This window comes from Pseudonaja textilis, chromosome 1 (assembly GCF_049901715.1).
Source record: "Pseudonaja textilis isolate UNSWEBS1 chromosome 1, rPseTex1.2, whole genome shotgun sequence".
Classification (NCBI taxonomy): domain Eukaryota; kingdom Metazoa; phylum Chordata; class Lepidosauria; order Squamata; family Elapidae; genus Pseudonaja; species Pseudonaja textilis.
This window is the reverse complement of record NC_141990.1, coordinates 321,091,712-321,105,832: the sequence shown is the minus strand read 5'-3', so window position 1 is coordinate 321,105,832 and position 14,121 is coordinate 321,091,712. Positions and strand designations below refer to the sequence as shown.

General features: G+C 43.1%; 1 protein-coding gene across 8 annotated transcripts in view; it reads left to right on the top strand.

The window, feature by feature from the left end:
* The window catches only part of PTPRS (protein tyrosine phosphatase receptor type S), a 353,020-nt gene that overhangs the window by 100,841 nt on the left and 238,058 nt on the right, over nt 1-14,121 (top strand). The window contains exon 1 of one of the 8 annotated variants that reach the window (XM_087922614.1): nt 8,613-8,632. The exons of the other annotated variants lie outside the window; for them this stretch is intronic. The gene's annotated coding sequence lies outside the window, so the exon portion shown is untranslated. Of the gene's footprint in view, nt 1-8,612; nt 8,633-14,121 lie in introns of those variants that run through there. 8 annotated transcript variants of the gene reach the window in all.

Here is a 14,121-nt window from a genome sequence, read left to right as displayed (position 1 = left end):
AGAAGAGGAGAGAGAAAAAGAAAAACAACACACATTCTTCTCTCTCCTCTTCTTCTTCCCATTTCTCCTCTCTCTATTTCTCCTTCCTTCCTTCCTTCCCTCCCTCCCTCCCCATTTCTCTTCCCTCAATTTCTCCTTACTTTCTCCTTTTCTCCCTCCCTCTCTTCCCATTTCTCTTCCCTCTATTTCTCCTTCCTTCCATCCTTTCTCCATCCCTCCTTCCCTCCATCTCTCCCTTCCCATTTTCCCCTCTATTTCTCCTTTCTTTCCTCCCTTCCCATTTCTTCTCTATTTCTCCTTCCTTCCATTCTTTTCCTCCTTCCCTCCCTCTCTCCCTTCCCATTTCTCTTCCCTCAATTTCTCCTTACTTTCTCCTTTTCTCCCTCCCTCTCTTCCCATTTCTCTTCCCTCTATTTCTCCTTCCTTCCATCCTTTCTCCATCCCTCCTTCCTCCATCTCTCCCTTCCCATTTTTCCCTCTATTTCTCCTTTCTTTCCTCCCTTCCCATTTCTTCTCTATTTCTCCTTCCTTCCATTCTCTTCCTCCTTCCCTCCCTCTCTCCCTTCCCATTTCTCTTCCCTCTGTTTCTCCATCCTTTCTTCCTCCCTCCTTCCTTCTCTCCCTCTCTCCCTTCCCATTTCTCTTCCCTCTATTTCTCCTTCCTTCCGTCCTTTCTCCATCCCTCCTTCCCTCCCTCTCTCCCTTCCCATTTCTCTTCCCTCTATTTCTCTTTCCTTCCATCCTTTCTCCATCCCTCCTTCCCTCCCTCTCTCCTTTCCCATTTCCCCCTCTATTTCTCCTTCCTTCCTTCTTCCTTTCCTCCCTTCCCATTTCTCTTCCCTCTATTTCTCCTTCCTTCCATCCTTTCTCCATCCCTCCTTCCCTCCCTCTCTCCTTTCCCATTTCCCCCTCTATTTCTCCTTCCTTTCTTCTTCCTTTCCTCCCTTCCCATTTCTCTTCCCTCTATTTCTCCTTCCTTCCATCCTTTCTCCATCCCTCCTTCCGTCCCTCTCTCCTTTCCCATTTCCCCCTCTATTTCTCCTTCCTTCCTTCTTCCTTTCCTCCCTTCCCATTTCTTTTCCTTCTATTTCTCCTCCTTCCCTCCCGCTCTCCTTCTCTTCCCATTTCTCTTCCCTGTTTCTCCTTCCTTCCATTTTTCAACTCACTGAACCATAGCGAGTGTTGTGTATTTGTGTTTAAGATTAGAACGACTTGCCTCCAGAGGTTGTGGATGCTCCAACACTGGAAGTTTTTTAAAGAAGAGTTTGGATAACCACTTGGCTGAAATGATAGAGGGTTTCCTGCCTGAGCAGGGGGTTGGACTAGAAGACCTCTGAGGTCCCTTCCAACCAGGGGTGGGATTCTACCAGTTCGCACCTATTCGCTAGAACCGGTTGTTAACATTCTAAGCAGTTCGGAGAACCGGTTGTTAGAAGAAATTACTGGCCTAATCCTGTAAGGAAGGCAGGAAGGAAACATTCTGGTGTTGCTTACAGAAACTGCCTCTCCGTTAACTCTTATTATATTCTTGGCAGGACTAGACTTCCTGTCTCAGGAACTTCCCTGGAGTTTTTTCCCCTCCTTTGCTGGTCCTTTGCTTGTGTGGAGTGACCATTCAAAGTTACAGTGGAACTGAAAAAAGGGACTTATGACCATTTTTCACACTTACAACTGTTGCAGCATCCCCACAGTCATGAGAGGCCAGGCAAGGAGATGCATGCCTCGGTGTGAGTGATGTTGAGTTGGCCACACCCAGCCAATAACATGACCACCAAGCCATGTCCACCCAGTCACATGACCACCAAGCCACGCCTACCCCCTAAGCCACACCCACAAAACCGGTTGTTAAAAAAATTGAATCCCAACCCTGCTTCCAACTCTATTATTCTGTCAAGAGTTTCATTTTCTAACAATTTTCACCAAACTGCATCCTTTCTCCTCACCCGTGCGCAGAGGGATCTTTTGTCCAGAGTGTTTTAATAATGTACTAAAATTTATGGAGTATTTTTTATACTACCACTCTTTTTTTTCTATTTATGAAGCTACTTCTTAAAAGCATTAAAGAATAGAGAATAGGTCTTTTTTTAAAAAAAAAAAATCTCTCTAGATTCTATATTGTAATGAGATGCAGCTTTTTAATAAAATGACACTCAAATATCCCAGCTAGTGATTGGGATAGAAATGTGATTTGGTCAGCATTGCAGAAAATTCCAATTTATTTATTCATTTTTACTGCTTAAGGGGTAAAAGTCTTTAATTTTACTTTTCTGATCAGAGAAAATTGAGAGAATTTGGTTGAAATACTTAGCCAGGTCTGGTCCACAATGGCAATTTTTTTCCATAAAGCAAACATTAAGAATACAGGTAGTCCTCAATTTATGACCACAGTTGAGCCCAAAATTTCCCTGGCTAAACGAGATATTTGTTGAGGGAATTTTGTCCCATTTTACGATTTTTCTTGCTACCCTTGTTAAGTGAATCACTACCGTTGTTAACTTAGCAACACGGTTGTTAAGTGCATCTGGCTTCCCCATTGTCTTTGCTTTTCAGTAGGTCGCAAAAGTGGATTGCGCGACTCTGGAATGCTGCAACCGTCATAAATGTGAATCAGTGGCCCAGTGTCTGAATTTTTTTAAATCTTGGGAATGCCGGAAAGGTCGTAAGTGTGAAAACGATCATAAGTCACTTTTTTCAGTGCCGTTACAATTTTGAACAGTCACTAAACGAACTGTCATAAATCAAGGATCGCCTGTACAGGTCATCATTTAAGGACCATTAATTAATTCCGTTCCAACAGCACTGAAACTTCAGTCGAAAATGACTTACGAATGTTTTTGACGCTTAACGGCTGTTGCGGCACCCGTCTGGTCATGTGATCAAAATTCGGAGGCTTTGCCGCTGATTCATATTTATGATGGTCGCAGCTTAACGACGGTGGTAAGAATAATTGTAAAATGGGGGCAAAATTCCCTTAATAACTGTCTTGCTTAACCTCAGAACTTTTGGGCCCAGTTGTGGTCGTAAGTCAAGGACTGCCCGTCGAGGAAACCCAACACTGCTATTTATCCTAGCCAGAAAAGAATTAAACATTTTCCATAAATAGCTTAGAATCAAAGAAAGAAAGTTTATTTTCTTCTTCGATTTCTCTGCTGCCCATTCTCACATAATCATTTGTGGTTCAGCTTTATTTCTGAGGCCTGCAGGCTAAGATTTAATCTACTGCTCTCCCTATAAAATCATAGATTACATATGCAACTAAATCTGGACGGTAATTATATGCATTCGGGGAAAGCACCTTTAATCAGCCTTTGCTCAGCCTGCTGTTGCCCAGATGTGTGTATAAATCTGAATCCTTCATCAATGTCTTCCTTTGTTTTATCTACCAGACTTGGTTTATTTTAAACCTTTCAGATGATAGGGATGGGAGTTGGAGTCTTTAGAATGGCAGCCAAAACGAAACAGCTGTTTTTCATTATCGGGCAACCCCAGAACAGAACAGAATGAATAAGAATAGAATAGGATTACAGAATAGGATTACAGAATAGAATAGAATAGAAAAGAATGAATAAGGATAGAATAGAATCATAGAATAGAATTACAGAATAGAATAGAACAGAACAAATAAGGATAGAATAGAATTACAGAATAGAACAGAACAGAATGAATAAGGATAGAATAGAATTACAGAATAGAATAGAATAGAATAGAATAGAATAGGGAATAAGGAATAGGGGTAGAATAGAAAATAGAGAACAGAATAGAACAGAACAGAATGAATAAGGATAGAATAGAATTACAGAATAAGATTACAGAATAGAACAGAACAGAATGAATAAGGATAGAATAGAATTACAGAATAGAACAGAACAGAATGAATTAGGATAGGATAGGATAGGGAATAAGGAATAGGGGTAGAATAGAAAATAGAGAACAGAATAGAACAGAACAGAATGAATAAGGATGGAATAGAATTGCAGAATAGAGTAGAATAGAATAGAAGTTAGTGTTCTAATAGTTGCAATGGTTGGAAATGTGAAAAACGGTTGTAAGTCACTTTTTTCAGTGCTGTTGTAACTTCGAATGGTCACAAAAACAAATGGTTGTAAGTCCAGGAGTATATTTGTACCTGGCTTGTTATCTTCCATGTGGCCACCAAGGGGCAGTAGAGAGATGCAAAAGAACTCTTTCTTGCCCTCTGGCAGCCCAGGAGTTTTTGACACTTGATTTAACAGTTCTAAATTGGTACAGCATGTTGTTGTTGTTGTTGTTTTTTCATAAGACAAAAAAACAAATCCAGAGGAAGAATTGTTGACCGACCGAGAAGTCCTATCTAATGCAGATGACCCCTGCCTTTTTTTTTCTTGATCCACCCCATCTGGATGTCCGTTTATTTCGGGGAGAGGAAGGACCTGCCAATGAAGGGTTAAATAAAAGGCAGGGGATACAATTCCAAGAATGTTTTCTTAAAATAAATTGGAGAGGGAATTTAATCCAGTTGAGGCCCCTTGGTTTTGGTGCTTGCATGAATTCCTACGAAGCCACGGGGTTTTCCCTAAGTTTTTAGAAATAAAGTTCTATCCCGTCTGCAGGAATTTCATTCATTCATTCATTCGTTTGTTTGTTCGTTCGTTCATTCCCTTCAATAACTCTGCAACCCATCCCAGGGACTCGGGGAGAACTTACAATTCTCAAATTCTCAAAACAATTTGAAAGATATGGTTCAGTCGTTGACTTGCAACACTTCAACTAGTGATTGTTTGAGTGTTGGAAAAAGGGACTTATCACTGTTTTCCACGCTTAACGACCGTTGCAGCATTCCCCACGGTCATGTGGTCAAAATTCAGGCGCTCGGCAGATGGGCTCGTGTTTGTGATGGCCGCAGCGTCCCACGGTCACAAGCCAAGTCAATGGGGAAGCCCGATTCGCTTAAACAACGGCGTCCCTCGCTTAACGACTGCTGTGATTCACATAATCCCGATGGCAAGGGCCAAAACATAGTCTTCTCACTTAGCAGCAGATATGTTGTACTCAGTTGTGGTCATAAGTTGAGGACTCCTTGTATTCCTGTGGCCTTGTTGGGATGTTGTTCGGATTTGGGGTTGATGGCAAGATGGCCGCTTTTAAGGGGGAGAGGCGGATTTCTCGAAAAAAAAAAACACCCGTAGTTTATTTTTTTCCCCTTTGTTGCTTTGACAGTTGCTTGCGTTGTGCAATGAAATGTGTAGGTATCAATTCCATAAGTGATTTGAGCCTCAGGCAAGGAGTGATTTATCTGATGGCTGCTGCCTTAATCTATTTCGCTCTGAATGTTTGCCAGATATGGGACTGGGAAGGAGATCTTGTGAGGCCGCAGGGAATCATGGGAAACTCAACCTGTCCTTCCAAAATTGGGGAGGGTGGCGAAACTACGGGGTCGGGCTTAGGTTTTGGGGAGGAAAATAAGTGAAAAACAAATTCTGCCTACCCGCATCCATCGGTGTTCATCTGGTTAGCGTGCTGTCAGTGTGTGTGAGAGAGTTGAGGGCTGTTTGGAAACTGAAACAGTATTTGCTGGGCGAGCAAGAAGGAGGCAGCAAGGAGCCTGGGCGTGGCTTAGCTCAACTGTTCTGTACTAAAGCTGCTTGGTGCTGTGAAACTAAAACTCCTCTGCTTGTGTTTTGCATTTGGAGCAGATTTCTTTTCAGGTGGGGAGGGGGAGTAGAACTCCTTAGCATCAGAGCATGTTAATAATAATAATATAGGAAGTACTCTAAATGCTCTGATGGTCATTTCGAAAAATCCTTTCTTAGTGAGCACCTAGAAGCCAAGAGGAACATACGGGCCAAATGTCAAGTTTGCAGTCTTTACGGTTCTGGAGATTTTGTGATGATGTGTGAGGGGCATTTCGCTTTTATATTTATAGATAAAAAGATAATACCTTCCGGGGATGAACATAGCTGATATTTCTCCCTCCTCCTCTTTTCCCCACAACAACAACCCTGTGAGGTTGGTTGGGCTGAGAGAGAGAGAGAGAGAGATTGACCCACAATCACCCCCCTTGGCTTTCATGACTAAGGTGGGACTAGAACTCACCGTTTCCTGGTAAGGTTGACCCAAAGTCACCCAAATGGCTTGCATGTCTAAGATGGACTAGAACTCGCCATCTCCTAGTGATTGGCCCAAAATCACAGTCGATTTTAACGCCTAAGGAGGGACTAGAATTCACTATCTCCTGGTGATTGGCTCAAAGTCACCTCATTGGCTTTCATGACTAAGGTGGGACTAGAACTCACCGTTTCCTGGTAAGGTTGACCCAAAGTCACCCAAATGGCTTGCGGGTCTAAGATGGACTAGAACTCGCCATCTCCTAGTGATTGGCCCAAAATCACAGTCGATTTTAACGCCTAAGGAGGGACTAGAATTCACTATCTCCTGGTGATTGGCTCAAAGTCACCTCATTGGCTTTCATGACTAAGGTGGGAGTAAAACTCACCTTCACCTTGTGTGTGACCCAAAGTCACCCCGTTGGCTTTCATGGCTAAGGCAGGACTTGAACTCATGATCTCCTGCTTTCGAACATTAACCACTAGACCTAACTTACTTTTCAATCCCTATTTTTCTGAATTCTGCCTGGGAAAGGTTAGACCAAGTTTTGTGTTTGGTTTTAGGCTGCCTCACAGCAGAATTCTAATTTCCAATCTGAGCAAGTATAGGTTAGTCCTCGGTGTATGAACACAATTGAGCCCGGAATTTAGGTTGCTAAGTGAAACATTTGTTAAGCGAGTTTTGTCTCGAATCAACGTTTTCTCGATGGCTTTTTCCTGCAATGATTCACTTTTAAAATCTGGTGGCTGTCTGACTAACAGGTGCTTTATCTATCTATCTATCTATCTATCTATCTATCTATCTATCTATCTATCTATCTATCATCTATCTATCTATCTTCTATCTATCTTATCTATTTATTTGATTTATTCATAAACATTTTTTTGAATACAGTGTTTTGTCCAGATATATTATTTACAAAAAAACATAGCTAATATTGTAAAAATATTGTCCATTTCCTAATAATAATAATACTCATAATGTAATAACACCTAAATTAACAGCTCTAGTAATACTACAGTTCCCTTACAATACAGTTCCCATTCTTTGTATTTAACTCATTCACATTTTTAATATTCATAACAATTACAGTTTTCTATCTTCCTTCCTCTAACTTCTACCCTTTGTTTTAAGCCACTCATAAAATCTATTCCATATCAAATAGTATTCTGAGTCTCCTTTTTCTTTTCTTTTTAAAGTTAATCTGTCCATCTCAGCACATTTTAGGATCTTGATTTTAAAGTATAATAATAGATAATCAGAGTTGGAAGGAACGTTGTAGGTCATTTAGTCCAACCTCCTGCCCAAGCAAGACACCCTACATCATTTCTGACAGGTGGGAGTCCAATCTCTTCTTGAAAGTCTCAAGTGATGAAGCTCCCACAACTTCCGAGGGCAACTTCTGTTCCATGGGTGGATTGTTCTCATGGTCAGAAAGTTTCATTTCTAGGTTGAATCTCTCCTGGATCAGTTTCCATCCATTATTCCTTGTCTGGCCTTCAGGTGCTTTAGAAAATGCTTGACCCCCTCTCTCTCTGTGGCAGCCCCTCAAATATTGGAAGACTGCTATCCTGTCTCCCCTGGTCCTTCTCTTCCCTAGACTAGCCAGGCCCAGTTCCTGCAACCGTTCACCGTATGTTTGAGCCTCCAGTCCCTTAATCATCCTGGTTGCTCTTCTCTGCACTTTTTCTAGAGCCTCAACCTCTTTTTTATAACGTGGTGACCAAAACTGGATGCAGGACTCTAGGTGTGGTCTTACTAAGGCTTTATAGAGTGGTATTAGTACCTCCCTTGATCTTGATTGTATCCCTCTATTAATGCAACTTAGGATTTCATTGGCTTTTTTGGCTGCCGCTGCACACGGCTGGCTCTTATTTAGCTGGTTGTCCACTAAGACTCCAAGATCCCTCTCACGATTACTGTGTCAGGACTCCAACAAATGCTGACACAATAATTGTGAGAGGGATCTTGGAGTCTTAGTGGACAACCAGCTAAATAGGAGCCAGCCGTGTGCAGCGGCAGCCAAAAAAGCTAATGCAATCCTAAGTTGTATTAATTCAGAAAACGTCATGCATAATGCAATCCTAAATTGTATTAATTCAGAAAACAAAAATGAGGAGGTAACCTTTTTGATTACCACCTCGTTTATGTTTTCTGAATGATCCTGAAAGTGTGCAGCCTGGGAACTGTGTGTGTGTGTGTGTGTGTGTGTGTGTGTGTGTGCAAGCCACTAAGACAGCCCGAGGGCCCCTTTTTTCTTTTTCCCTCCCCTGTTTTTCAAACATAGATTTTGCAATCCCCGACAGGCCCGTTTTCCTGGCAGTGTCGACTCTTAGCAAACCTTCGTCCTCACTTTGGGGCAGGTTGAGATTTGCAGGCATCTGGCAGTTCCTGGCCGTGCGCCTGGCGGGATTTGAGATACTGTCCCCGAGCGCTGGAAACAGGGTTTGAGGGCTCCACGTTAGGGGAGACTCGGAGGGTATTCCTACACCCCCTCCCCTCCTCTTGTCCAGGCTGGGAAGGAAGGAATATTTTAGCAGCTGGGAAGGTAAGTAAGAGAACATTGGAGCTAGCCAAAAAATAAAAATAAAAAAATAAGATATGGAATTAATGCTTCTTCACGTTTCCCTGCCTCTCCCAAAGTTTGTCTTGTGGAAAAAAAAAAAAAACCTGTGCATTTGCAAAGGGCTTTTATTAGGTGTGTACTGGTTGCAGAGATGTGATTCATCGAATCAGGCCTGGCCTTTTACGGGGCTTTTGGGAAAAGGTGGAGGGGGAACTGGTGGCCTCGTCCAGCCGTCTTGGCTAAATCCCCAGCAGCTCTTCTATAGGGAGGCACCAGCGTGCATTGTGCTGGTGCATGTTCACCAACACGAGCATAGAATTGCAATTTGCTCAGTGGTCCTTCCTTCCTTCCTTCCTTCCTCCTTCCCTCCCTCCCTCCCTCCTTCCTCCCTCCCTCCCTCCCTCCCTCCTTCCTTCCTTTCTCTCCACCCACTCCTTCCTTCCTCTCTTCCCCTCCTATCTTCCTTCCCCACTCCTTCCTCCCTCTCTCCCCACTCCTTCTTTCCTCTCCGCACACTCCTTCCATCTTCTCTTCCCACTCCTTCCTCCCTTCTTCCCCACTTCTTCCTTCCTTCTTTCCTTCCACACTCCTTCCTTCTCTCTCCCCACTCCTTCCTTCCTCTCCGCACACTCCTTCCTTCTTCTCTTCCCACTCCTTCCTCCCTTCTTCCCCACTTCTTCCTTCCTTCTTTCCTTCCACACTCCTTCCTTCTCTCTCCCCACTCCTTCCTACCTCTCTTCCCCACTCCTTCCTTCTTCTCCGCACACTCCTTCCTTCCTTCTTCCCCACTTCTTCCTTCCTTCTTTCCTTCCTTTATGATTTATTTATTTATTTGTAAAATACATTTGCTTTCATGCCTCGAGGCCTAGAACTCCCAGTTACCTAATAGCTTTCTTATTTGTTTAATTATATTGTACGCATAAGGTTAAACTTTGTTACCTCTGAACTCCACTAAACTGACGCCTGTTAAATCAAGTGTTTATTGATATTTATTTATACACGCAGACGCCGTCACTGCCTTGAAGAAAAATGGAAAAAAATGGAAAGGCAAGTAGTCCTTGACTTACAACAGTTCATGTAGTGATTGTTTGAAGTTACAACGTCACTGAAAAAAGTGACTTATGACGGTTTTTCACCCTTGCACCATCCCCACGGTCACGTGATTAAAATTTGGATGCTTGGTTCATATTTATGACGGCTGCCATGTCCTGGAGTCACATGAGTCCCCTTTGCGGCCTTTTGAACGCCAAAGTCTACAGTGAAGCCAGATTCACTTAACAACCGTGTTACTCCCTTAAGCGCTGCAGTGATTCGCTTAACAACGGTGGCAAGAGACCTGTCAAAATCGGGTAAAAATACACTAAGCGATCACTAAATGAACGTTTGTAAGTCAAGTCCTACTTGTACTAACTCGGAGCTATTAGCCAAGTTTCCAAATATGCATGATCAGCCAATATTGACTGTGCATACAGAAAGAGAGAATTGAGAGAGAGAGAAATTGTGGAAAAGAGAAAGAAACACAGAGAGAGAGAGTGGAAGAGAAGGAAAGTGAGAAATTGGGAGAGAGGAAGAGAGATTAAAAATGGAGAGAGGAAAAAGAGAGATAAATTGGGAGAGAGAAGAAAAAGAAATTGAGTGAGAGAGCGCAAGAGAGGGAGAGAGAAAAATTGGGAGAGAGAAAAAGATAGAGAAATTAGGAGAGAGGGAAAGATAAAAAAATGAGAGAGGAAAAATGGTGGGAAAAGAGAAAAATTGAGAGAGAGTGGAGGAGAGGAGGGGGGAAAGAGAGAAATTGGGAGGGAGGGAGAGAGGAAGAGATAAAAAAATGAGAGAGAGGAAGAGGGAAATTGGGAGAGAGAAGAGAAAGAAATTGAGAGAGAGTGGAGGAGAAGGAAAGAGAGAAATTGGGAGAGAGAAAGATAGAGAAATTGGGAGAGAGAAGAGAAAGAAACAGTGGAGGAGAAGGAAAGAGAGAAATTGGGAGAGAGAGAAAGATAGAGAAATTGGGAGAGAGAAGAGAAAGAAATTGAGAGAGTGGAGAAGGAAAGAGAGAAATTGGGAGAGAGAGAAAGATAGAGAAATTGGGAGAGAGAAGAGAAAGAAACAGAGAGAAGAGAAAGAAACAGAGAGTGGAGGAGAATGAAAAAGAGAAATTGGGAGAGAAGGGATGAAGGAGAGAGAGAGAGAGAAATTGGGAGACAGAGAGAGAGAGAGAGAGAGGATGGGGGTTGCTTCCTCGTTCACTCCTGCCAAATCCTTGGTGGAAGAGGGGCTGAATGGCGTGCCGCTCCCCCCCGCCCCGGAGGCTGCCCCACTTCCACCCCTCTGGGGAGCCTGGTTTCCTACGCCGGGAGGCAATCACAGCTGTCGAGCGAATGTTCGGATAATAGTAGTTTATTATGGAATAATTATAGAGTGGGTTATTGAATTAGCAGCACTGGAAACGGCTGGTAAATCCTGGAGGCAGAGGGAGCGGGAAAGAGAGAGAGAGAGAGAGAGAGAGAGAGGAGGCAATTTAAGCCAATGATGCCCCCTCCCCCAAAATTTAATCTCTCGGACTCTCTCTCTCTTTCTCCCACCTGCCCAAGTCAGGGTCTTTATCTCTTTCCCCAGATCAGAGAAACGAGAGACAGCTCAAAGCCAACCCCGCTTAATAAATCATTTCGCAGAGGGGTAGCAAGAGGAGATGATAATTAAGAAGTGGGGGGGGCGGGGGGCCGGGGAGAGACACAAAATCAAATCTGAAAAGCCCCCTCCTCCAATTCGTTTTGAGCTGTACAACTGCGATAAGGAGTGGATTTTGCAGAGCCGGAGGTTCCAGTGGACAGAAGAAAGAATTGGAGGAATCGGGTGGGAAATGTATTCGGGTGTGAATCTCTTTCCATTTTTTTTTTTCGTTCCTCCACCCACCCACCCCTATCCCCCGCCAGCCAAATCTCCATGGGCTAATGGCCCTGACGTCGTCTCTCAGTCTCTTTTCAATCTGGTGAGACAATAAACAGTCTGCCCGTAGATTAATCAATCAAGCCTGGGGGTTGATTAACCAGCAGGGAAGCCAACTGCAAACGGGGAAGATCAGGGGTCGGTAAACCGGCCGCTCTAGAGCCGCATGTGGCTCTTTCATCCCCTCTGCTGCGGCTCCCTATTGCCGGTCGGCTCCACAATTGATAGGACTTTTGATGAGGACAGGTAGAGGAAAAAGGACGCCGCGCTCGGAAGAGACTCTATGGTGGGGGAAGCGTCATAGAGTCTGGTCGGCTCCAGAATTGAACTGGTGGTGAGGCCTTCCGGTTAGGACCTTTGTGGCTCTTTGAGTGTTTAAGGTTGCCGACCCCTGGGGAAGACGAATGCTGAGTTCGAGAAGGCGCTTCCTCGCCGAAGGGGGCACTCGATTCGAACTCAGGGCTTGGAACTGAACAATGTTTTTGTCAACTCGTAAAACGTTTCTATGCCAGTTTTAGAGTTGCCGTGAACAGTGGGGGGGTATATGTGAATTTGAAGGAGCAGTGCGGCACCCAAAGTGGATTCCACTCTTATCTTGCAAAGATTGTAACTAAGCTACCGGAATTTCTGCCATCGAAAATCCCTAATTGGAGAATGTGATGGATGACTCTCAGCTATGAATGTGTTTGTTGGCGAATATGAATTATGATACACCCAGAGGGGTGGGGGAAAATAGGATCATAGGTGATAGTGAATTACGTGTCTCAGAATCGGCTTCATACAGGTTCATGCCGACATGTTAGCTCTTAATAAATCCTTTGAAGTTTTTGAAGTTTGGCTCAAGGCTCATGATTTAATTAGGGCAACTGCCGGAATCCTGACAGTTCTCCTGGTTCAGTGTGGGGTGCTTTTACTGTATATACATGGAGTCCTCGACTTGCAACCGTTCATTTAGCGATCGTTTGAAGTTACAGCATCCCTGACTTGCAACCATTTTTCACACTTACGACTGTTGTAGCAACCCCCCCTCCCCATGGTTACATGATCAAAATTTGGCTGCTTGGCAACTGGCATGTATTTATGACGGTTGTAATATCCCGGGGTCATGCGATCCCTCTTGTGACCTTCTGACAAGGAAATTCAACGGGGAAGCCGGCTTCACTTAACAACGGTGTTCCTAACTTAAAAACTGCAGTGATTCCCTTAGCAGTGTTGGCAAGAAAGGTCATAAAATGGGGTAGAACTCACTTCACCATCTGCCATGGTGGTAAGTGTGAAAAACGGCCATAAGTGTGAAAAGGGAAGCTTTCGAAGAAAGGGATCGGAAAATTGTTGACAGTCACAATACTGACAATGGGAGAAATTATGTCGGTTTCTGTAAATAAACCCACAGATGTTATTGAAGAAATGTCAGATGCAGAACAAATTTTATCTGACAAGATAGAGATAGTATTAAAGTGGATTTACAACTGACAGGGTAAGATAATGATTTAGAAAAGGATGTTTCACTGGATCTATAGAAGAAATTGGCTGAAGTTTTAACATTTAAAAAGGAAATACAAATGACAAAACCAAGATATATATATTTTTTTCCTACTGGATTTACCAAAAAAAGGCTCGTTCAAGCCTTGTTTTGAACTCTGTGCTGTGGGAGAAAGAAGAAATGGAAAGACATCTTAGGACAACGTTTTTAAGGTTTTTAGAAGAAAAAGAAAGGAATACAAAGTGGATTTATCTGATCAACGTTAAAATACGGTGTTATTTCTAGCTACCTTTTTTGCATTTTCTGCTAACAGCAGGAATGAAAAGATAATGTTTTATGGATTTTTTTAGAAAATAGGTAGATGATATGGGAAGAAGAGATAAACGTTTGTAACTTTAAAGAGGGTGAAGAGTTACTAAATGTGTTTATACAGGTAGTCCTTGACTTACGACCGCAATTGAGTCCCAAATTTCTGTTATTAAGTGAGATGTTTGTTAAGTTTTGCCCCATTTTATGACATTTCTTGCCACAGTTATTAAGTGACTCATTGCAGTAGATAAGTTAGTACCACCGTTGTTAAGTGAAGTTGGTTCCCCCGTTGGCTTTGCTTGTCAGAAGGTCACAAAAGGAGAATCACATGACCTTGGGACACAGCAGTGGTCATAACTATGAACCAATTGCCAGGTGTCTGAATTTTAATCAGGTAACTACAAAGGTCGTAAGTATGAAAAATGGTCATGTCACTTTTTTTTAGTGTCATAACTTTGTACAGTCACTAAATGAACTGTTGTAAGTCAAGGACTACCTCTACTTATGATGAAGGTTGGAAGGCACTTTATATATTTATTAGCTCGATCCCCGTGCTTTACTACGAAACTATGTGGTGGGGATTAGTTTTTGGGGGAGGAAAATAAGGGGGGGAAATTGTGCCTCTGCCTACCAGCATCCATTGGTATTCATCTGGCCAGCATCCTGTCAGTGTGTGAGAGAGTTGAGGGCTGTTTGGAAAGTGACACAGTATTTGCTGTGTGAGCAAGAAGGAGAC